Raw genomic sequence first — 24,968 nt, forward strand, 5'->3', positions numbered from 1 at the left:
CCATGCTCGAACTAATGATGATCTCAAACCAGTGGCGCTGGATGACACAGTATCTTGTAGTAATTACATTACTCTCGGACAGCAGGCAGAGTTGGTTACGATATTCTTGGGGTACAATATGATGACCCTCCCATGTGGTGTCAGACAGGGTTCGCCGGGTACTTTATGTAGCGTACGCCAGCCCTCAACAGAGAAGGAAACATAGTACGTGATTATGGATTGGGGGAAAGAAATGAAAGAGGAAGCAGTCTGGTAGAATTTTGCACAGAGCATAACTTAATCATAGCTAACACTTGGTTCAATAATCATAAAAGAAGGTTGTACACATGGAACAACCCTGGAGGTACTGAAAGGTTTCAGATAGATTATATAATAATAAGACAGAGATTTAGGAACCAGGTATTAAATTGTAGGACATTTCCAGGGGCAGATGTGGACTCTTACCACAATCTCTTGGTTATGAACTGTAGATTAAAACTGAAGAAACTGAAAAAAGGTGGGAATTTAAGGAGATCGGACCTGGATAAACTGGAAGAACCAGAGGTTGTACAGAGTTTCAGGGAGAGCATAAGGAAACAATTGTCACAAATGGGGGATGAAGTAGTGAAGGCAGCAGAGGATCAAGTAGGTAAAAAGACGAGGGCTAGTAGAAATCCTTGGGTAACAGAAAAAATATTGAATTTAATTGATGAAAGGAGAAAATATAAAAATGCAGTAAATGAAGCAGGCAAAAAGGAATACAAACGTCTCAAAAATAAGATCGACAGGAAGTGCAAAATCTCTAAGCAGGGATGGCTAGAGGACAAATGTAAGGATGTAGACGCTTATCTCACTAGGGGTAAGACAGATATTGCCTACAGGAAAATTAAAGAGACCTTTGGAGAAGAGAGAGCTACTTGTATGAATATCAAGAGCTCAGATGGAAACCCAGTTCTAAGCAAAGAAGGGAAAGCAGAAAGATGGAATACTGCGTGAAGAGTTTGACAGAGCTCTGAACGACCTGAGTCGAAACAAGGCCCCGGGAGTACACAACATTCCAGTAGAACTACTGACGGCCTTGGGAGAGCCAGTCCTAACAAAACTGGTGAGCAAGATGTATGAGACAGGCGAAATACCCTCAGGCTTCAAGAAGAATATAATAATCCAATCCCAAAGAAACAGGTGTTGACCAATGTGAAAATTACCGAACAATCAGTTTAATAAGCCACAGCTGCAAAATACTAACGCAAATTCTTTACAGGCGAATGGAAAAACTAGTAGAAGTCAACCTTGGGGAAGATCAGTTTGGATTCCATAGAAATAGCGGAACATGTGAGGCAATACTTACCTTACGACTTATCTTAGAAGAAAGATTAAGGAAAGGCACACCTACGTTTCTAGCATTTGTAGACTTAGAGAAAGCATTTAACAATGTTGACAGGGTTATTCTCTTTGGAATTCTGAGGGTAGCAGAGCTGGAACACAGGTAGCGAAAGGCTATTTACAATTTGTACAGAAACCAGATGGCAGTTATAAGAGTCGAGGGACATGAAACGGAAGCAGTGGTTGGGAAGGGAGTGAGACAGGGTTGTAGCCTATCCCGAATGTTATTCAATCTGTATATTGAGCAAGCAGTAAAGGAGTCAAAAGAAAAATTCGGAGTAGGTATTGAAATCCATGGAGAAGAAATAAAAACTTTGAGGTTTGCCGATGACATTGTAATTCTGTCAGAGACAGCAAAGGTTTTGGAAAAGCAGTTGAACGGAATGGACAGCGTCTTGGAAGGGGGATATAAGATGATCATCAACAAAAGCAAGACGAGGGTAATGGAATGTAGTCGAATTAAGTCTGGTGATACTGAGGGAATTTGATTAGGAAATGGGACACTAAAAGTAGTAAAGGAGTTTTGCTATTTGGGGAGCAAAATAACTGATGATGGTCGAAGTAGAGAGGATATAAAAGGTAGACTGGCAATGGCAAGAAAAGCGTTTCTGAAGAAGAGAAATTTGTCAACATCGGGTACAGATTTAAGTGTCAGGAAGTCGTTTCTGAAAGTATTTGTATGGAGTGTAGCAATATATGGAAGTGAAACATGGACGATAAATAGTTTAGACAAGAAGAGAATAGAAGCTTTCGAAATACGGCGCTACAGAAGAGTGTTGAAGATTAGATGGGTAGATCACATAACTAGTGAGGAGGTATTGAATAGAATTGGGGAGAAGAGGAGTTCGTGGCACAACTTGACAAGGAGAAGGGATCGGTTGGTAGGACATGTTCTGAGGCATCAAGGGATCACAATTTTAGCATTGGAGGGCAGTGTGGAGGGTAAAAACCGTAGAGGCCGACCAAGAGATGACTACACTAAGCAGATTCAGAAGGACATAGGTTGCAGTAAGTACTGGGAGATGAAGAATCTTGCACAGGATAGAGTAGCATGAAGAGCTGCATCAAACCAGTCTCAGGACTGAAGACCACAACAACAACAACAACAACAACAACAACTTCTTGCCAGCCCTCTCGTCCCCTCATAGCACAACGTGGGGCCACTGTCACACACGTATCTCCCAAAAATCTGGATGTTGTACAATTCTGACGGCTAAACTTCTCTGACCAACAAATATTGTCACATCAAGCGACATGAGGATCCCATGCAAGTTGGCTCTTAAAATGATGTAGGAGGAAAGAACATTATCTCTCTACCTCCGAACACTTCCATGGCCACTGTTGCTCTTTCATGTCTTTCGTTTATTCACTATTACGATTCTTACAGTACTACTATATACTCATAGATGTATTTCATCTTGTGCTCAGTCTTGGATGCAAAATATTTTCCGCATATTTCGCGTAAAGTCGCCTTATGATGGAATCAGAAGTGCCTTATCTCTGAATGTTGTTCGCAGTCCTACCCAATTATAATGACGTTCCGTAGTTGTTGACGTGTACATTTCTTGAGTAAATTTTTGTATATCTATTTATTTATACGTATCCAGAACATAACATGTAATACATGTATTGTTAAATATTTTAACAATATATTTTTTTGCCAGCAGAATTCCGCTGTATGAACTGCCTTATGATTGGCGACAATAAGATCGTCCATCGAGACAAGTTCTGCCAATTCCCGGCAGTTTATCAGTGTTGGAGGTCTTAAGGTTCACCACACTCACATAGGTCGTCCTCTGAGGTGTATCCCCATTTCATCATGTTTACCTTACACTGACGTACTCCAATTTTCGGTTTGCTGAGTACCTTTAATGTTTCTTCGGGGTCATCTTAATATTCTCTGATGATAAACTTTGCCAGAATTGTATTATACGCATTGCAGGTGGTGTCGTAATTGGTTGTGTTGTCTGCCAGAAACTTTTGCAACGATTTCGGTCTTGGTGAATGATGTTCATGTGCAAACAGGGGATGTCTTGGGTCTGTATCCTGCTTGATATGTTTTCCAACAACATTTAAAGAAACCGCACTGAAGACTCCATCACTCTGTGGTCCTAGCGAGCGATGTTTGAACACGAAATTGTGCATACAATATTTAGCATATAATAAAGTGGTATGCAATCGGCCTATATGAATCATAAAACTGAGGGCCTCAAGTGGAAAGCAAGAGCTAGGTTGGCTATGCTGGTTCTCGGGTAGTATTGTTTTATTTATCATATGACGAAAAATTTATTTCACAAGAGCACCCTACTATTTGGCAAGAGAGCACCCTAGAGAATTTGAACCCTTGATAGACTTGCACCCTGCACCACCCCCCAATGAGGCGTGGGACTCGGGGATCTTGGCCCCACATCCTGCACCCTCCCTCCTCTCATCTGATTACACTGTTCAACATACATTTTGGTGCCAAAAAGCTGAGAACCATTTTATAGTCACTTTACTTCATTGAATATGGGTATGGCATCAGTATTTCTAGATTGTCTCTAGTTTTTGAGTTATTTTGTTCGTCCAACCGAGAAATCTCCTAAAAACTTGAAGATGAACATGAGAATTATATGTGTCTTCTCAGAAACAGCATGAAACAATACAAAATCTTCATAAAGTAAAGACCTGAAAACACGATGATACTGGAGTTAGTCCTTAACACAAAACAACACAGCCTTTCTCAGATTTGCGCGAAAAAACTCCGTTTGTACGATAGTCTCTCACATGATTGAGGAGGACAGACACATTGTAGGTTTCAACTGTGATCTGCCATCATGTGACTGTCACATTTTTCTTCATAACTTTGCCCCATGACACCCAACAATGAAACTTCAGGACACGTGGTAAACACTGGCACAGGAGTATCTCTGCTATCTGGGACAGGGCTGTCGCCTTGCTGATCCCAAATCAGGATTCTTCCACTTCCTTTTCCTGTATGTCTTGAAGACTTTTATAATCACAACTCAAAAATAAAAGTCGACGCTGTGGTTTCAAGAATCTCCGAATACCACTGGCTCTCCAAAGTTTAAATTTCTCTCTGTCCGTTTTGTCCACATTCGATGACCCTCCCTCCAGATGGATACCGAAATATGTAAATATGTTTGGTTGTCAGAGTTAATGATATTCGTTCTATTTTTCAATAAAATTTAAAATGTATTCACCACACACATAGTAGAACTCATCTAAATCATACTCCGCAAGCCATGTAATGGTGTGTGGCAGAGAGTACTTTCGGTACCACTATCTGAGGCGCCGGCCCCGGTGGTCTAGCGGTTCTAGGCGCTCAGTCCAGAACCGCGCGACTGCTACGGTCGCAGGTTCGAATCCTGCCTCGGGCATGGATGTGTGTGATGTCCTTAGGTTAGTTAGGTTTACGTAATTCTAAGATCTAGGGGACTGATGACCTCAGATGTTAAGTCCCATAGTGCTCAGAGCCATTTCAACCACTATCTGATGCATCCAACTCTGTTCCACACGTGAACGGTGCGTGGGAAGAATGATTGTCGGTAAGTCCCTGTATTGGCTCTTATTTCTCAAATTTCCTCCTCGTGGTCAACGCACGAGATGTGTGTGGGGGTAAGTAACATGTTGCCTGACTCCTTCTGAAAAGTGCTGTTCCGAAATTTCAATAGTAAATATGTCCATGATGCACAATGCTTCTATTGTAACGTTCGCCAATGGAGTTTGTTTAGCATCTCCGTAACGCTTCCTCGCCAGCTAAATGATCCCGTGACGAAACGCTCCGCTCTTGGTTGGATCTTCTCTATTTCTTCTATCAGTCCTGACAGAAACCCCAGATAGATGAACAATACTCAAGAATCGGGTGAAAAAGCGCCTTATAAGCCACTTCTTACATTTCCTTGAGAGTCTTCCGATGAATCTGAGTCCGCTATCTGCTTTTCCCACTATCTGTTTTATGTGATCGTTCCACTAAAGGTCGCCCTCGATAGTTAAACCTAGATATTTTAAGGTATATGGTTTCTGCAGCTTTTTGCCATCTATAGCGTAGCTGTACAGTAGTGGATTTCTTTTCCTATGTGTGCGCAATATGTTACATTTATTTACTTTCACTGTCCACTGCCAGAGCCTGCACCATTCATTAATTCTTTGCATGTCGTTCTGCAAAATCTTGCTATCTTCTGGCGTTGCTACTTTGGTATAGACCTCAACATCACCTGTGAATAGCCTTAAAGAGCATCTGACGCTTTCTGCTAGATCATTTAGATATATTGTTGACAGTAACCGTCCTATCACACTTCCCTGTGATACTCCAGATATTACCTTTATTTCTGTCGATTTTGTTCCGTTAAGGGACGTCTGGCAACTTCTTCGCAAAGAACTCATATTTCATACTTCACTGTAACAAAATACAGAAAATGTGAATTTAATATTTAATTCAACACAGACAACTGTACATGACAATAAACAATCATAGACAAATTTAAAATAATGAAAAATTGCCCTACATATGCATGCGGAGACAAGTGAAGTCAGAGAATTAAACCTCTCCAAAGTGCCTAGCATTCGTTACAACGTCTGTGGTACCGGTAACTCTTTTTCTTACCTTCGTTATCTGCTCTGAAGTACCGAATGACATTAACAACAGCTAATGACGTAACTGAGTTTCTCTCACAGCATATGGTTTCCTAAATACAATAGTTGGGCGGTTGAGGGTTGAAGGAGGAGGATGTGGAGCTCACGAGAAATACTGCTAGGTGCTGCAGAGCCCGTACCACTGTTGAGGTTGGTCGGGTACATGTCTGTCTGCTCCTTATTATTGGTCGCTGTAGAGGGAACCGCATTGACCTCATACGTCTTCTGAGAGCCCTCGATGACAACAAACACAGTCCTGCTCGCTTTTGTTGTATCTATTAAGACGACATGGTATTATATATCGGGACTTCCGAAGCAGAAAGCCCTCAGATAGGAGAAATACAGAAAAACGGAACAGGGCCCAACGTGACAGACGTTAACGAGGAAAAGCTCCTTTGTAGTGCTTTCAAAACTCAACACATAACGAGAGTACCGAAACTGGTATCAAAGAACAGCTGCAAGCTATACCAGTAGAAGACTGTCGGTTCTCTTGACACGCCTAGCTATCGATATACACTACTTGCTCATAATACTTTTTCGGAATAATCCTGATATCGCTCTTTTTGAAGCGTTCCTGCGAATGGAGAGCGTTAACTTCGTTTGATAAGTTATTCTGTCTCCAACTGTTTGACAGTGACGTAATTTCTTTTCCTTTCGTTTCATCACAAAGGCAGCTTGCACACTACTCTTCTAGGTTGTACACGAAAGCAACCTCGTGTATCAACGTTCCGGGCACTGTTGCAAGTGGAACACCCATTTACAACAGGACGTGGTCTACAACGAGAAAAATTTCATTGAAATTTACTACGGCGGAGAAAGGGCAGGAATTTACATAATGAAACTTGCTTGTGATCTTTAGTCCAGAGTAGTCTGGGAAGTATATTTCGTGCACTTCGCAAACTAGCAGTTGTTGTGTTTATAGTAAATTATTGGAGGCTCAAGCTCAATTGAGAACGCAACGGCACTGTTGTACAAAACATTATCAGACTTCTTGTCACGTCAGTTCAGTGCAGAACTTCGAGATTTTGACAACTACCTCCATCGTCCTCGTCAGGAACAACTGACTGTCAAAATTGCTGCTGTGGTGACCTTATACAGTCCAAAGACGGCTTCTGATTGGTCGAATATCACAGCATGCTATCGCAGATGGTATCAACGACTGCGTTGGTGGTGCCACTGCTCTTACCGTTTCGTAGTATCTCTGGCTCTTCTCTGCTTAGAGAGCTCGCTTCCATACACTGCTAAGATTATTTCCGCTGTCAAGGTTGAAGATGTTTTCACACATCCTTTCTTCCACAGCCTCTTTAATTACAGAGTGCCAGTATGTGGGAGCCTGGGACAAAACTTTTATTTCGTCAAAGAGTATTTCATTTTTGTTTGTGAGGTCATGCTCAGTAACTGTAGATTTCTCCAGTCCTCGATTTGCAATATGCCTTTGATGTCCTGCAGAGAACTGCGGATGGACTGACCGATGTAAATGCTTTCACATTCGCAAGGGTGTGTTGTAAATCACAGGAATACTAAATCCAAGACTGTCCTTGAAAGAGCGTAGCACCTGCTTTAGCTTCTATGTATGTCGAAAACTATATCTAATACCTCGTCTTCTCAGGACTCTGCCTATTTTGTTGGATGTAGCGCCACAGGAGGGAAGGAATGAAACTGGTGGCTCATCACATGAATGTTTAACATTTTTGTGTTTACTTTTTCTTGGAGAACGCCGACTTCATGTCATGTGACCCAAAGCCGTTCTTTCGGAACACATATTTCAGATTATTAATTTCTGAATCCAAGTGGTTCTCGCAAAAAGCGGCTTTTGCTCTGTGTACCAGCGTATCTAATACTGTTCTCTTCTGGACTGGATGGTGAAAACTCTGAGCTCTAAGATACAAATCAGTGTGCGTCGGCTTGTGTTACACTGAGTGGCCGAATGGTCTATCCGACTCTGATTGTACAAAAACCTCTACAAATTGCAGCCTTCCCACTTTCTCTCTCTCGACTGTGAACAGGATATTTGGATTCATGCTGTTCATATGTTCTTGGAAGTGATGAAAAGCTTCTACGCCGTGTGGGCAGGCCAGAAACATGTCGTCAACATAACAGTAAAATGAAGATGGGCGAAGAGGAGCCGAATTTAATTTTTAATTTTAATTTTTTAATTTTTCGATAAAATTTTTGGTCATTGCTGGAGACAACGGAGAACCCATGGCCATTCCGTCAGACATTTCATAAAATTTACCTCGGCACAAGAAGTGGGCGGTCGTCATGAGATGCTAGAAGAACTTTATCGTTTCAGGAGAAAAATGCTCCGCCAACAGTTTCTGTGAGTCCTCCGGATGAAGTTCTGTGCATCGTGATACGACATCCAGCTTGACTAAAATATTGTTTGGGCCAACTGTAATATGCTTAATTTTCTCGATGGACATATGAAATATTTAGATGTAATGTTCACAGAGGAAAACTATCGGAGTCATCAACTAAGTTAAATATTTGGCCAGCCTGTAAGTTGGAGAAACAGCAGCGCTAACAATTGGCCTCGAAGGAATACCTTCTTTGTTGACTTTAAGTAATGTCTGTAGCCTGGGAAGTCTAGGAGGTCATACTCTAAGGTTTTTTATGACATCCTCAGGTAGACCAGAATTCTTCATGAGCTCCAGCGTTTTTCTTCTGTATAACTAATTTGGGTCCTCAGCAATGATGTCAATTTGCTGTAATATCCAGTGGTATTAAGAAAAACCGCGGCATTTCCCTTGTCAGCCGGAAGTACTACAAGATCTTCATCTTCTCGCAACACAGGAAAACCCTCTCTCTGTGCTCTTCTGATGCTAGATTGAGGCGACTCGGCTGAGTCTAAAATGAGACTGGTGGTATCTTACGTCGTCGGCGTCGTCTTGTGAGAAATTCGACACCACCTGTTCCACTACACGACAGGGAGCCTAGATCAGCGAAATTCCGTCCATTATTACGTGCCGATCTGGTTCCTTCGTCCAGCTTCTAGTCCAACAGGTTGATGACAGTGCGTGCCGTATCGTGAGATGACACCGATCTTTGAGTGGTTACAAGTTTCTCAAATTTTCTTGGCTGTTTGGCCGTTGTTTCGTGTGGTGAGCTCTCTCATGAGATGCCGTCGACATATCTACCCACTCCTAGTCGAGAGATGAGAACACAGCAGTTAAAAAGAGATGGCAATTATATAAACTGTGTGAGTTAGAATCCAGATCGCATCTCTTATGTCGTATGCTATCCTAACGACAGTCTCGGCTTCAGGATTCCTGGGATTTACAACACCCCTGGCGAGTGCGAAAGCAATTACATCGGTCAGTCCATCCGCACTGTTTTCAACCGCTGTGCAGAACATCAAAGGCATATTAAAAACGAGAACTGGAGACATCTGCAGTTTCTGAACACAGCCTCATAAATAAACATAAAATACTTTATGACGAAACAACAGTTTTGTCCCAGGCTGTCATATAATGGCACTCTGTAATTAAAGATGCTGTAGAAGCAAGAATATGTGAGAACATCTTCAACCATGAAAGCGGATATAATCTTAGCGGTGCCCGGAAGCGAGCCTTCGATGCAGAAAACAACCAGAGCTATTACACTACCGTGGGAGCGCTGGCGCCAACAACGCAAACTTTGACACCATCTGCGACAGCATGACGGTATTATTGACCAACAACAAGCAGTTCTGGGATGCAGAAAGTCACCACAGAAGCAGTTTCGACAGTCAGTTGCTCATGACGAAGATGATGATGGTAATCCTCTAATGCTCCAGGTATTACTCTGAAATGACGCAGCAAGAAGTCCGAGAACGTTTTGTGTTCAAGCCCTGTTACTCTACATCGGCATTAGCTTATCCTTAGTAACTAATTTTAGCAAAGAAGTATTAAATGGCTACGTCGACCAACTACCACACTTTATGCTGTAGTAGATGAAATTGATACGCTAACACTTAGGCCATGAAATTGTGAAACATGGATCCGAAAAGCTTAATGTAACAGGGTTCTTTCATCTAGGTATTGTTCATGTAATACACATGTGGAAGCAATCTGTATGACATGCAAACACACATCAACATACTGACAAAGAAGCAAAAGAACATAGGTCATTCACTGCAAGATAAAATCATACTCGTTCAGAATATGATGAAGGTGACTTGAGAATAAATCAAAGAAATGCACTGGACGTGATCAGTGAGTGGACTGCTCGCAAACTTACCTTGCGATGCCGAAATGTACGGGTGATTGAAAGCATCAGCTAAGCAGGTACCAGCGCTACGCATCTGGTTAGGAGAGTACAGTTAAAATAGGGTCAAACGCGTTGTCACGCGAATTGCTGACTTCTGGAGTTGTGGAATAGCTGGTAAAGAAGATATACCGAGGTAAATCTCGAGGAAAGTCATTCACATTGGGGAGAGGTATGTTTCACCTTCCCTGTATTTAGTTGGTAACAGTTTGCAAACAAGTCTGATATATAAAGAGGATTCGCTAAGTAATAGTACAATTAATACCCAAAGTGAATGCGAAAGTCAGAAGAAATTTATTCAGGAGTTGATAAGATTCCGAAAATTCCGTTCTTGGTATAACTGATTCTTTGAGCCTGAGAAGTAAATAGAAAACTTATTTAAACTGAATCGACTGGAAGTTTCAACATGATATTTAATGAAGATTAGTTTCTTTTATCACATGCAATTACAGTCGCAGGTGATTTTAATCTACCCTCAATATGCTGGAAAAATTACAAGTTTAAAGCCGGCGGCAGGCATACAACGTCATCCGAAATTGTACTGAATGCTTTCTCAGAAAATTATTTTAAACAACTAGTTCATGAGCCCACTCGAATCCTAAATGGTTGCGAAACCATACTTGACCTCTTAGCAAGAAATAATCCTGGAAAAACAGTGAGCATCATGACGAATATAGGGACTAGCGGCCACAAGGCAGTAGCTGCTAGGTTCAATATCGTGGCTCCTACAACCATAAAAAAGAAACGCAAATTACATCTATTTTTCTAAAAAATCTGATAAAAATGCTCTTAACACAGTTTTAAGAGACAGTTTACACTCATTCCGATCTGATCATGAAACCGCAGACAAGTTGTGGAATGATTTCAGAGAGATGGTAACGACAGCAATTGAGTGATATGTACAACATGTTACACGAAACGGGTCAAATCGCTGTTACAGAAGCAGCGAAAAAGCATGCCAAATTTGTTGTTGTTGTTGTAGTCTTCAGTCCTGAGACTGATTTGAAGCAGCTCTCCATGCTACTCTATCCTGTGCAAGCTTCTTCATCTCCCAGTACCTACGGCAGCCTACATTCTTCTGAATCTGCTAAGTGTATTCATCTCTTGGTCTCCCTCTACGATTTTTACCCTCCACGCTGCCCTCCAATACTAAATTGGTGATCCCTCGATGTCTCAGACATGTCCTACCAACATATCCCTTCTTCTAGTTAGGTTGTGCCATATGCTTCTCTTCTCCCCAATTCTATTCAATACCTCCTCACTAGTTATGTGATCTATCCATCTAATTTTCAGCATTCTTCTGTAGCACCACATTTCGAAAGCTTCTATTCTCTTCTTGTCTAAACTATTTATCGTCCACGTTTCACCTCCATACATGGCTACACTCCATACAAATACTTTCAGAAAAGCCTTCCTGACACATCTACGCTCGATGTTAACAAATTTTTCTTCTTCAGATACTCTTTCCTTGCCATTGCCAGTCTACATTTTATGTCCTCTGTACTTCGACCGTCGTTAGTTATTTTGCTCCCCAAATAGCAAAACTCCTTAACTACTTTAAGTGTCTCATTTCCTAATCTAATTCCCTCAGAATCACCCGACTTAATTCGACTACGTTCCATTATCCTCGTCTTGCTTTCGTTGATGTTCGTCTTGTACCCTCCTTTCAAGATACTGTCCATTCCGTTCAGCTGCCCTTCCAAGTCCTTTGCTGTCTCTGACAGAATTACAATGTCATCGGTGAACCTCAAAGTTTTTATTTCTTCTCCATGGATTTTAATACCTACTCCGAACTTTTCTTTTGTTTCCTTTATTGCTTGCTCAATATACAGATTGAATAACGTCGGGGATAGGCTACAACCCTGTCTCACTCCCATCCCAACCACTCCTGCACTTTCATACCCCTCGACTCTTATAACTGCCATTTGCTTTCTGTACAAATTGTAAATAGCCTTTCGCTCCCTGTATTTTACCCCTGCCACCTTCAGCATTTGAAAGAGAATATTTCAATCAACATTGTCAAGAACGTTCTCCAAGTCTGGAATGCTAGAAACGTAGGTATGCCTTTCCTTAATCTTTCTTGTAAGGTAAGTCGTAGGGTCAGAATTGCGTCACGTGTTCCAACATTTCTACGGAATCCAAACTGATCTTCCCCGAGGTTGGCTTTTATCAGCTTTTCCATTCGTCTGTAAAGAATTCGCGTTAGTATTTTGCAGCTGTGACTGATAGTTCGGTGATTTTCACATCTGTCAACAATTGGTTTAATTGGGATTGGAATTATTATATTCTTCTTGAAGTCTGAGGGTATTTCGCCTGTCTCATACATCTTGCTCACCAGATGGTAGAGTTTTCTCATGACTGGATCTCCCAAGGCTGTCAATGGTTCTAATGGAATGTTGTCTACTCCGGGGGCCTTGTTTCGACTCAGGTCTTTCAGTGCTCTGTCAAACTCTTTACACAGTATCATATCTCCCATTTCATCTTCATCTACATCCTCTTCGATTTCCATAATACTGTCCTCAATTACATCGCCCTTTCATAGACCCTTTATATACTCCTTCCAACTTTCTACTTTCCCTTCTTTGCTTAAAACTGGGTTTCCATCAAAGCTCTTGATATTCGTGCAAGTGGTTTTCCTTTCTCGAAAGGTCTCTTTCATATTCCTGTAGGCTGTATCTATCTTACCCCTAGTGAGATAAGCCTCAAGTTCCTTACATTTCTCCTTTATCCATCCCTGCTTAGCCATTTTGCACTTCCTGTCGATCTCATTATTGAGACGTTTATATTCCTTTTCGCCTGCTTCACTTACTGCATTTTTATATTGTCTCCTTTCATCAATTAAATTCAATATATCTTCTGTTATCCAAGGGTTTCTACTAGCCCTCGTTTTTTTACCTATTGCATCCTCTGCTGCCTTCACTATTTCATCACTCAAAGCTACCCATTCTTCTTTTACTGTATTATTTTCCCCCATTACTGTTAATTGTTCCCTTATGCTCTCCCTGAAACTCTGTACAACCTCTGGTTCTTTCAGTTTATCCAGGTCCCATCTCCTTAAATTCCCACATTTTTCCAGTTTCTTCAGTTTTAATCTACAGTTCATAACCAATAGATTGTGGTCAGAGTCCACAGATGACCCTGGAAATGTCTTACAATTTAAAACCTGGTTCCTAAATCTCTGTCTTACCATTATATAATCTATCTGATACCTTTTAGTATCTGCACGTTTCTTCCATGTATACAAATTTAAAAGAATATATATCCCCACGACTGGCAAAATTTTCAGAAGTTCGAAATATGGCGCGTACATCAATGCGAGATGATTTTAATAACTTCCACAACGAAACTATGTCTCAAAATCTGGCACAGAGCCCTAAGAGATTCTAGACATACATTAAGCACACCGGTGGCAAGACGCAATCAATACCTTCACTGCGCGATAACAACGGTGAAGTCACTGATGACAGTGCCACTAAAGAAGAGTTATTAAACACGATTTTCCGAAACTCCTTCACCAAATAAGACGAAGTAAATATTCCTGAATCCCAATTAAGAACAACTGCAAAGAGGGGAAACATAGAAGTAGATGATCTCGGTGTCGCAAACAGCTTAAATCACTTAACAAAGCCAAAGCCTCCTGTTCGGATCGTATACCAGTCAGGTTCCTCTCAGAGAATTCTGATAAAATAGCTCCATATTTAGCAATTATATACAACCGCTCTCTCACAGAAAGATCAGTACCTAAAGACTGGAAAATTGCTCAAGTCACACCAATATCCAAAAAGGGAAGTAGGAGTAATCCGTTGAATTGCAGGCCCATATCTTAACGTCGAATTGCATTAGGGTTTTGGAACATATACTGTGTTCGAACATTCCGAAGTACCTAGAAGTAAACGATTTGTTGATACGTAATCAGCACGGATTCAGAAAATATCGTTCATGCTAAACACAACTAGCCCTTTATACTCGTGTAGTAATGAGTGATATCGATAGGGGATATCAAATTGATTACGTATTTTTAGATTTCCAGAAGGCTCTCGACACCATTCCTCAGAAGCGTCTTCTAACCAGACTCCGTTCCTGTGAAACATCGCCTCAGATGCGTGACTGGATTCATGATTTCCTGTCAGAACGCTCACACGGGAAGTCATCGAGTAAGACAGAAATAATATCCATCATTCCCCAAGGAAGTGTTACAGGCCCTCTATTGTTCCTGATCTATGTCAACGAGATAGGACAATCTCAGTAGCCGTCTTAGATTGTTTGCAGATGATGTTGTGATTTACCGTCATGTAAAGTCATCAGATCACCAAAATGAATTGCAAAATGATTTAGAAAAGATATATGTATGGCGCGATAAGTGACAGTTGACCCTGAATAAAGAAAAATGCAAAGTTATTCACATGGGTAGTAAAAAAAAATCCGCCAAATTTCGATAATGCAATAAGTCACACAAATCTGAAAGCTGTAAATTCAACTAAATACTTATGGATTAAAATTACAGATACCCTAATTCGGACGATCACACAAATAACGTTGTGGGTAGAGCCTACCAAAGATCGCGATTCACTGGCAGAACACTTAGAAGGTGCAACAGATCTACTAAAGAGACTGATTACACCACGCTTGTCCGCCCTATTCTGGAGTATTGCTGTGCGGTGAGGGATCCGCATCAGATGGGACTGACTGATGACATCGAAAACGTACAAAGAAGGGCAGCTCGTTTTGTATTATCTCGAAGTAGGGGAGATAGTGCCACAGACATGACACGAGAATTGGAGTGGCAATCATTAAAACAAAGGCGTTTTTTCATGCGACGGGATCTTCTCATGAAATTTCAATCACCAATTTTCTCCTCTGGCTGCAAAAACATTCTGTTGGGACCCACCTACATAGAGAGATATTATCATCATGATAAAATAAGAGAAATCAGGGCTCGCATAGAAAAATTTAAATGCTAGTTTTTCCCGCGCCGCATTCGAAAATGTAACGGTAGAGAGACAGCTTGAAGATGGTTTATTGAACCCTCTGCCAGGCACTTTATTGTGAATAGCAGAGTAATCACGTAGATGTGGATGTACATGCCTACGAGGTAAGCATACTTCACTGATATATACAGCGTAGATCTTTTGTGGTATTAATAAATGGATAGGTTTTACATTTTCTACTTAACAATATATAATTACATTAGTCACATAATTAAATACAGGGCATCAGACGAGTCAGAAATTAAAGCTAGAAATATTCAAAAAAGATATTTTTTCATGTAGCAGTAAATAATGTTAGTTCGATTTTCAAAATTGAAAATGTGAAAAGCAAAAAGAATTTGAAAACTTCAGAATTTCCTCTGGACTATTAACATAAGAAACCAGCAGAAATGTCGGTGATCGACACTCTTTAAAATGGAATAAGAGAACACAAACTTTAAAAACGGTTATTCAGCATTGATGTCATCCATATCACTTCGTTTATTTTTCTATTATTTTCGCCAATGACAACACACCTTTTTGCCCTTAGAGTACTGCTTTTGGTGAGAACGACCATCTCCAGGTCTGTTTTATAACATATCCTAATATAATAAAGCCAAAATTGCATCATCACCAAATGTACATACAATCAGCAAAGCACCGTCGCGCATTTTTAAAATGTAGTGTCAACTAGGCCACAGTTCTGATAGAGTGATACTGTCTGTGTTTTATTACATTAGGACGTGTTATAAAAGATACCTGAAAATGATCATTGCTGAATAAAACCAGTAGTGTAAGGACCAAACGTTTTGTGATCATTGGCGGAAATAAAAGAAATTCATTCTCACTGAGCTATTCTCACGCCTTCTATTACCCGGAGTTCACAGGCACAAGTAAAGTTTAATAAAATATGTTTTCAAAGCTAGATTTTTTGGGTTGTTTGGGTCAGCTGTCACCCAACTAACGATGATAGAGAATAATGTGGGAAACCTCCCAACACAACTGCACATTTTCCAGTGTAACATATACTTAATAGCCTAATACTAAAGTAGGATGATCATTGTCTTATCCGTTGACACATTATTACGCAACAATATAAACTTGACTTTTGTAGTTCTGCAGCTATTTCTTAAGCTGTATTGCACTCCATAGAGTTGGGGAATATCTTACCGAGTCCTTATCTACTTTGGAATTTCACCTTTTTTTCCTCTCTTTTCTAATGAAGCATTTGGGTCCACATTTAGGGTATTGCAAGATTATGGTTTTCGGAGTACACCACAGACGCTCAGCAATTGTGGAACATAACATCGTATCAGCAAACCGTGAGGTTCTTCTTTGAGGAACGATAAACGGTAAAGACTGTTATGATGATTTGAGCAGCAGCAAGGAGGGTGGAGGGGGTTAGAGGGGATTGTACTTGTGGTAACAAAGGTATCATTATACTGCCATACTTGTTTCGTGCTGCGAACAAGCACCAAGACCAGCGCTCCAACTTCTTGGAACGGTCCCTTCCTGCAGCTCAGCAAGGGCTCCACCAAAAAGAGTAAGAGAATACACCGGGAACTCTTTAGGCAATGTTGCGCAAATCTTCACATCCGCTATGACTTCGCCAAAACCACTGCCGCCCAAAGGTAAAGTCAGAATTCCCCTCGATCAGTCTAACAACAAAACGAACTAAAATTCAAATTAAAACCTGCAGAAACAGATGGACCATCAAGTATAGAATGAGCTGCAACTGATTTAACAGGTATTTTATTTTTCTTACAACCAGAGGAGGTAGTCAGCTCAGCATTGCCTATAGACTTATACACTGTGTGTCTTGAACAATGACGAAATCTTGTACGACGAGGCTTGTTGGCGTTCAAAGCAGTTGCCTGTGCAGCAACAAAACGAACGTAAGTTGTATAAACAACGATAAAGTCACAACATTTTCCGTCGCACCTGGAAATGGTAAACTTACTGTTCAGACCAATCACACATAATAATATTTAGAAATGTGTGACAATTCCGTAATGAATGAAAAGCCTGTATCCCAGGTTCCAAGCGGTTGCTGCTGTCCCCTCTTGCCTCCCCTCCCGCCATAGCACCACCTCAGTTCCAGGTCCCTGTATATGTGGTCTACAGAAAGACAACACTGTAGTGTAATTTCTCATAACACTCGAAAATAACGCAGGACAGAAGGACACTAAAATAATTAACTGACGTGCTATATGGTTAGAGAGACTGCGTAAGCATTACACAGGAGCGAAGATGAAAGATTGTGTGAATATCATTGCCCACATGGATACGAGATTCCAGTCCATTTTACAGATGACAGAGTTCTGTTTCACTGGAACCAGCATTAACTCAGTGTACTTACTGTGCGTACAATAAACATAACAAGTACAATGAATTGTAAGTTAATGCAGAAAATCGTTCTCTGTGTGCATGAACACCGTGCGATCTCACCGGTTTAAAGAGAATGGAGCCCCGTGTGTAGACCTGCCTCTACCCTGTTCAAGAATTTATCTTCGCAGAATAAAACATAGTTTAATTAATTTACTTTGTGTAGCTGTAAACTGCGACAATTTACGTTCATTTACTTTATTTTATATGTAACACTGTATGTGAAGAGTTGAATACATGTTCATTACGTAAATCAACGATCGATTCCTTCTAATTCTGGATATATTTCAGTGGATACGAGATGTCCTAACCTTCCCTAAGTTTACAGAGTATCATATCTGGTCTCCGACTTGGTTGCCATTCACAACAGGCATTGTCATGAGCGACATATCACAAATTTTCTTCGTAACATGTCTTCCGGATGGTGCCAAATAGCGATCATATAAGGGATTACTGTGGGGATTGCGCAACACATCCAGTCTTCTTCAGCCGTCATCTCTGGTCATTCTTCCGTTACCAAGGATTAGACGCAGCGGTGAAATTCGCTGCTTGGCAGAGTATGAGAACCTTAGACTAAGGACTCAGATCTGAATCAAGGTACAAAAGTCTATAAAATATCCTCAACTTCAAGGTGAAGAGCGTGCTGCAGGGAGAAGTGGGCGGGGCGACGTGGATGAGGTATGAGGTTGATGAGACAAAACAGTCGCATTGTGCAACCCCTGGCAAACCTACCGCAACTCATTGTTACCAATCTGTGAGTCACGACGTGACACACATCATATAAAGTCCGTAATATGGATGCCGGGCAGCAATATGACTACTTGTTTACATGTAGAGCAAATTATCAGGTAAAAGAATCTCTTGTAGTATGCAGGAGAGCTATATCACTCGAACAGCAATTACTAGCATTCCATATGGACCTCCAGCAATTTCAGTACTGTTAGAAGTAGTGTGGAATATAATACTGCGAAAAATCAAGTATGTAATTTAAACGTGTGATCAACTGATAGTTCTTGGGTGTTTCAACTATTTAATGTCATAGCACAGTTTTAAACTTGACTGACAGTAGCAACCGTAAAACAATTTCAATATATGAAGCATAAAGCCCGCCGGTTTAGAAGTTTAGTGCACAATCCTTGACCTGGTTTCTACACCACTACGAGTATCTTATCAGAAGGGATGGACTTCAGTCCTGAGACTGGTTTGATGGAGCTATCCATGCTAATCTATCCTGTGCAATCTCCTTCACCTCCCAGTACCTACTGCAACGTACAGCCTTCTGAATCTGCTTAGTGTATTCATCTCTTGGTCTCCCTCTACGACTTTTACCCTCCACGCTGCCCTCCAATACTAAATTTGTGATCCTTTGATGCCTCAAGACATGTCCTACCAACCGATCCCTTCTTCTAGTCAAGTTGTGTCACAAACGTCTCTTCTCTCCAATCCTATTCAATACCTCCTCATTAGTTACGTGATCTACCCACCTAATCTTCAACATTCTTCTGTAGCACCACATTTCGAAAGCTTCTATTCTCTTCTTGTCCAAACTATTGAATGTCCATGTTTCATTTCCATACATGGCTACACTCCATACAAATACTTTCAGGAACGACTTCCTGACATTTAAATCTATACTCGATGTTAACAAATTTTTCTTCTTTAGAAACGCCTTCATTACCATTGCCAGTCTACAATTTATATCCTCTCTACTTCGACCATCATCAGTTATTTTGCTCCCCAAATAGCAAAACTCCTTTACTACTTTAAGTGTCTCATTTCCTAATCTAATTCTTTCAGCAACACCCGACTTAATTCGACTACATTCAATTATCCTCGTTTTGCTTTTGTTGATGATCATCTTATATCCTCCTTCCAAAACACTGTCCATTCCGTTCAACTGCTCTTCCAAGTCTTTTGCTGTCTCTGACAGAATTACGTCATCCGCGAACCTCAAAGTTTTTATTCCCTCTCCCTGGATTTCAATACCTACTCCAAATTTTTCTTTTGTTTCCTTTACTGCTTGCTCAATATACACATTGAATAATATCGGGGATAGGCTACAACCCTGTCTCACTCCCTTCCGCACCACTGCTTCCCTTTCATGCCCCTCGACTCTTATAACTGCCATCTGGTTTCTGTACAAATTGTAAATAGCCTTTCTCTCGCTGTATTTTACCCCTGCCACCTTCAGCATTTTAAAGAGAGTATTTCAGTCAACATTGCCGAAAGCTTTCTCTAAGTCTACAAATGCTAGGAACGTAGTGTCAGTATTGCCTCACGTGTTCCAATATTTCTACGGAATCCAAACTGATCTTCCCCGAGGTTGGCTTCTACCAGTTTTTCCATTGGTCTGTAAAGAATTCGCGTTAGTATTTTGCAGCTGTGACTTATTAAACTGATAATTCAGTGATTTTCACATCGGTCAACACCTGCTTTCTTTGGGATTGGAATTATTATATTGTTCTTTATTTGTGGGGGTATACTGCCATGTATACAGCCTTCTTTTATGATTCTTGAACCAAGTGTTAGCTATGATTAAGTTATGCGCTGTGCAAAATTCTACCAGACGGCTTCCTCTTTCATTTCTTAGCCCCAATCCATATTCACCTACTATGTTTCCTTCTCTCCCTTTTCATACTGTCGAATTTCAGTCACCCATGACTATTAAATTTTCGTCTCCCTTCACTACCTGAATAATTTCTTTTATCTCATCATACATTTCTTCAATTTCTTCGTCATCTGCAGAGCTAGTTGGCATATAAACTTGTACTACTGTAGTAGGCATGGGCTTCGTGCCTATCTTGGCCACTATAATACGTTCACTGTGCTGTTTGTAGTAGCTTACCCGCACTCCTATTTTTTTATTCATTATTAAACCTAATATAGGGTGAGTCAAGTAACGATACCGCTGGATATACACTCCTGGAAATGGAAAAAAAAGATCACATTGACACCGGTGTGTCAGACCCACCATACTTGCTCCGGACACTGCGGGAGGGCTGTACAAGCAATGATCACACGTACGGCACAGCGGACACACCGGGAACCGCGGTGTTGGCCGTCGAATGGCGCTAGCTGCGCAGCATTTGTGCACCGCCGCGGTCAGTGTCAGCCAGTTTGCCGTGGCATACGGAGTTCCATCGCAGTCTTTAACACTGATAGCATGCCGCGACAGCGTGGACGTGAACCGTATGTACAGTTGACGGACTTTGAGCGAGGGCGTATAGTGGGCATGCGGGAGGCCGGGTGGACGTACCGCCGAATTGCTCAACACGTGGGGCGTGAGGTCTCCACAGTACATCGATGTTGTCGCCAGTGGTCGGCGGAAGGTGCACGTGCCCGTCGACCTGGGACCGGACCGCAGCGACGCACGGATGCATGCCAAGACCGTAGGATCCTACGCAGTGCCGTAGGGGACCGCACCGCCACTTCCCAGCAAATTAGGGACACTGTTGCTTCTGGAGTATCGGCGAGGACCATTCGCAACCGTCTCTATGAAGCTGGGCTACGGTCCCGCACACCGTTAGGCCGTCTTCCGCTCACGCCCCAACATCGTGCAGCCCGCCTCCAGTAGTGTCGCGACAGGCGTGAATGGAGGGACGAATGGAGACGTGTCGTCTTCAGCGATGAGAGTCGCTTCTGCCTTGGTGCTAATGATGGTCCTATGCGTGTTTGGCGCCGTGCAGGTGAGCGTCACAATCAGGACTGCATACGACCGAGGCACACAGGGCCAACACCCGGCATCATGGTGTGGGGAGCGATCTCCTACACTGGCCGTACACCTCTGGTGATCGTCGAGGGGACACTGAATAGTGCACGGTACATCCAAACCGTCATCGAACCCATCGTTCTACCATTCCTAGACCGGCAAGGGAACTTGCTGTTCCAACAGGACACTGCACGTCCGCATGTATCCCGTGCCACCCAACGTGCTCTAGAAGGTGTAAGTCAACTACCCTGGCCAGCAAGATCTCCGGATCTGTCCCCATTGAGCATGTTTGGGACTGGATGAAGTGTTGTCTCACGCGGTCTGCACGTCCAGCACGAACGCTGGTCCAACTGAGGCGCCAGGTGGAAATGGCACGGCAAGCCGTTCCACAGGACTACATCCAGCATCTCTACGATCGTCTCCATGGGAGAATAGCAGCCTTCATTGCTGCGAAAGGTGGATATACACTGTACTAGTGCCGACATTGTGCATGCTCTGTTGCCTGTGTCTATGTGCCTGTGGTTCTGTCAGTGTGATCATGTGATGTATCTGACCCCAGGAATGTGTCAATAAAGTTTCCCCTTCCTGGGACAATGAATTCACGGTGTTCTTATTTCAATTTCCAGGAGTGTATTTCGTAAACCACATCAAATACTGACGAACCGATTCCACAGACCGAACGTGAGTAGAGGGGCTTGTGTACTTTTTTAATACAAACCATACAAAAACGCACGGAAGTATGTTTTTTAACACATACCTACGTTTTTTTTAATGGAACCACGTTAGTTTTGTTAGCACATCTGAACATATAAACAAATACGTAATCAGTGCCGTTTGTTGCTTTGTAAAATGTTAATTGCATCCGGAGATATTGTAACCTAAAGTTGACGCTTGAAACCTCCGACAGCTGCAACATACATCGCGTTTCTACAGAATGATCTGCCAACGTTGCTCGAAAATGTGCCATTGGAAACGCGTCGACGTATGTGGTATCAGCATGATGGTGCACCTGCACATTCCGCAATTAGCACTAGGATGACCTTTGAAAAATGTTCGACGGGCGTTTCATAGGACGCGTGAATTGGCCAGCCCGTTCTCCTGATTTTACACCTCTGGCCTTCTTTCTGTGGGGTATGGTAGAGGAGAATGTGCACCGTGATGTGCCTCCAACACCAGAGGATATAAAACAACGTATTGTGGCAGCCTGCGGCGACATTACACCAGATGTACTGCGGCGTGTACGACATTCATTACGCCAGAGATTGCAATTGTGTGCAGCAAATGATGTGCACCACATTTAACATCTATTGGTCTGACATGTCGGGAGACACTATATTCCACTCCGTAATTGAAAACGGAAACCACGTGTGTACGTGTACCTAACCTCTCATGGTAATGTACATGTGCGTTAGTAAAAAAGACCAATAAAAAGGTGTTAGCATGTGGACGTAATTTGCTGTTCCAGTCTCTTCTGTACCTAAGGTCCATCACCGTTCCCTTGGATCCCTACGTAATTCGGTGCTCTTCGATACACACGATCGAACAGCGGAGGAGTGGTACTCAAGCGTCAACTTTAGATTACAATATCTCCGGATGTAATTAACATTTTACAATCCAACAAACGGCACTGATTACGTATTTGTTTATATATTCAGATGTGCTAACAAAACTAACGGGGTTCTATTTTAAAAAAACGTAGGTTTGGGTTAGAAAACATACTTCCGTGCATTTTTTATGGTTTTTATTAACCAATTACACTACCCCCTCTCCTCACGTTCGGTCTGTGGAATCGATTCGTCAGTATTTGATGTGGTTTACGAAGTATATCCAGCGGTAACGTTAGGTGACTCACCATATATATATATATATATATATATATATATATATATATATATATATATATATATCAAATTACGCTAAATTGTAAATATACATGATGAACTTAAGAGTTCAAGTCAAATAGTAGCCAATATGGAATAAAGTCCTCGATGGAAGCAGTAAAAATTGTTACAGAGATACAGATAGTTAAAAGAGCAGACGTTGGACTGAAAGTGTGACAACCTACTATGATGTCAGGTAAAAATGTTTCCTAATCAGACTATAAAAGAACTGTTTTTGTATGTGTATGCGTATGGACGTAAGAATATATATATATATATATATATATATATATATATATATATATATATGTGTGTGTGTGTGTGTGTGTGTGTGTGTGTGTGTGTGTGTCTGCATGTCGACACTCACTTTATTTTAAACATTTTAACAGAGTAGATTTGTATAAAATGTATAAGTAATTCAATACTTCGATTACCGTACACAGATTGAATCCATAAATTTCAGTACCTAATTCTGGTAATTGACATGAGAAACTATGACAACATAGACTACTCTAATTATATACATAATACACTGGAAAATCTTTAATATGATTTCTCCACTGGGGATGGCTATTCAACTTACGTAAGCACTCTGTCAGCTGCCTACAGGCCAAGAGTTTGATTGAAGTTATGTATTGTTTAATTTTATAACTGTACTGTGTTTATTTTTTAGTGTGCTCACCATTGCAGGTTTTAAATGTTTTCATCTGGTGGTTTTATATCATTTAAGTTTGGTTATTATTAGTATCTAACGAAATAATAATTATTGTCAGTTTCAGCTCCTGCCAAAGTTTATCGAATTTTTTAGCAATATGGCGCTCTTAACATGCAGCTAATCAGAAAAAAACGACAGACAAAAACTCTGTTGTATCTAGAACCTGTAACATAATATACTCGAGCAGTAAAAGCAGACATAGCACCAGAGTTGTCCCGAGGGCATCGCTCTCCACCATAGACTTTTACTGTCAGTCATATGCCTTCGCTGATACAGTGCACTGCGAAGTGGTTATCGATGATTTTCATTCGAGTGCCAGTTTCCAGCCTTCTTACGTCTTCCGCAGAGAGTGTTGTTTGAAAATCAATCGACAAATGCATGCTCGGTAATGAAGCTGTCGATACTTCAACCCAGCGACTGCACCAAGAACTCAGTAAATGAGACCACGAGTCTCAACCACCGTGCTGCTGATAAGTTCATCTAAAGGACATCGGAACTTCTCACACGTCAGTCTGCCCCTGGGTGGAGGAGCTAACGTTTTTCTTCTGTCAGAGAACAAGTTTCGGCATGGTGAAGGTTCAGACCCAGGCCACCGCGAGATTGCGAAACAAGTCATCGTTGTTAGTGATAGCAAAGTCTCTGCGAATAACAAGAAACGATTAGTACAAGAGTCCCTGAGTTCAATATATTCTGCAACTTTCATCGCATGGACTTGACAGTCAATCAGTTGGGTATTCGTAAGAAAGAGAACAAGTGAAATAGCAGCCACAATGTGAAGTGACGCTGTTACCACGTCAACTAACTATAGCACAGACTGTGGGAGAATATTTATGCCATGTAACATTAAGTTCGATTCATGAAACTGAATTCCAACGAAATCCTGCAACCTTCAAGAACGTGGCTGGATTCGACTTCGACAGAAACTAATGAAGCACCCTTACTTCATCCAGTAGAGGGACATTGGCTTATCTCTAAGAAGAAAAACAACTCCCAGGCCTGGTGGAAGTTGGTATGATAAGCTGCAGAAACTGAGTGTTGCATCTAGAAATCCCGCCACAATTCTGTGTTGA

Source organism: Schistocerca gregaria, chromosome 5 (genome assembly GCF_023897955.1).
Source record: "Schistocerca gregaria isolate iqSchGreg1 chromosome 5, iqSchGreg1.2, whole genome shotgun sequence".
Taxonomy (NCBI): domain Eukaryota; kingdom Metazoa; phylum Arthropoda; class Insecta; order Orthoptera; family Acrididae; genus Schistocerca; species Schistocerca gregaria.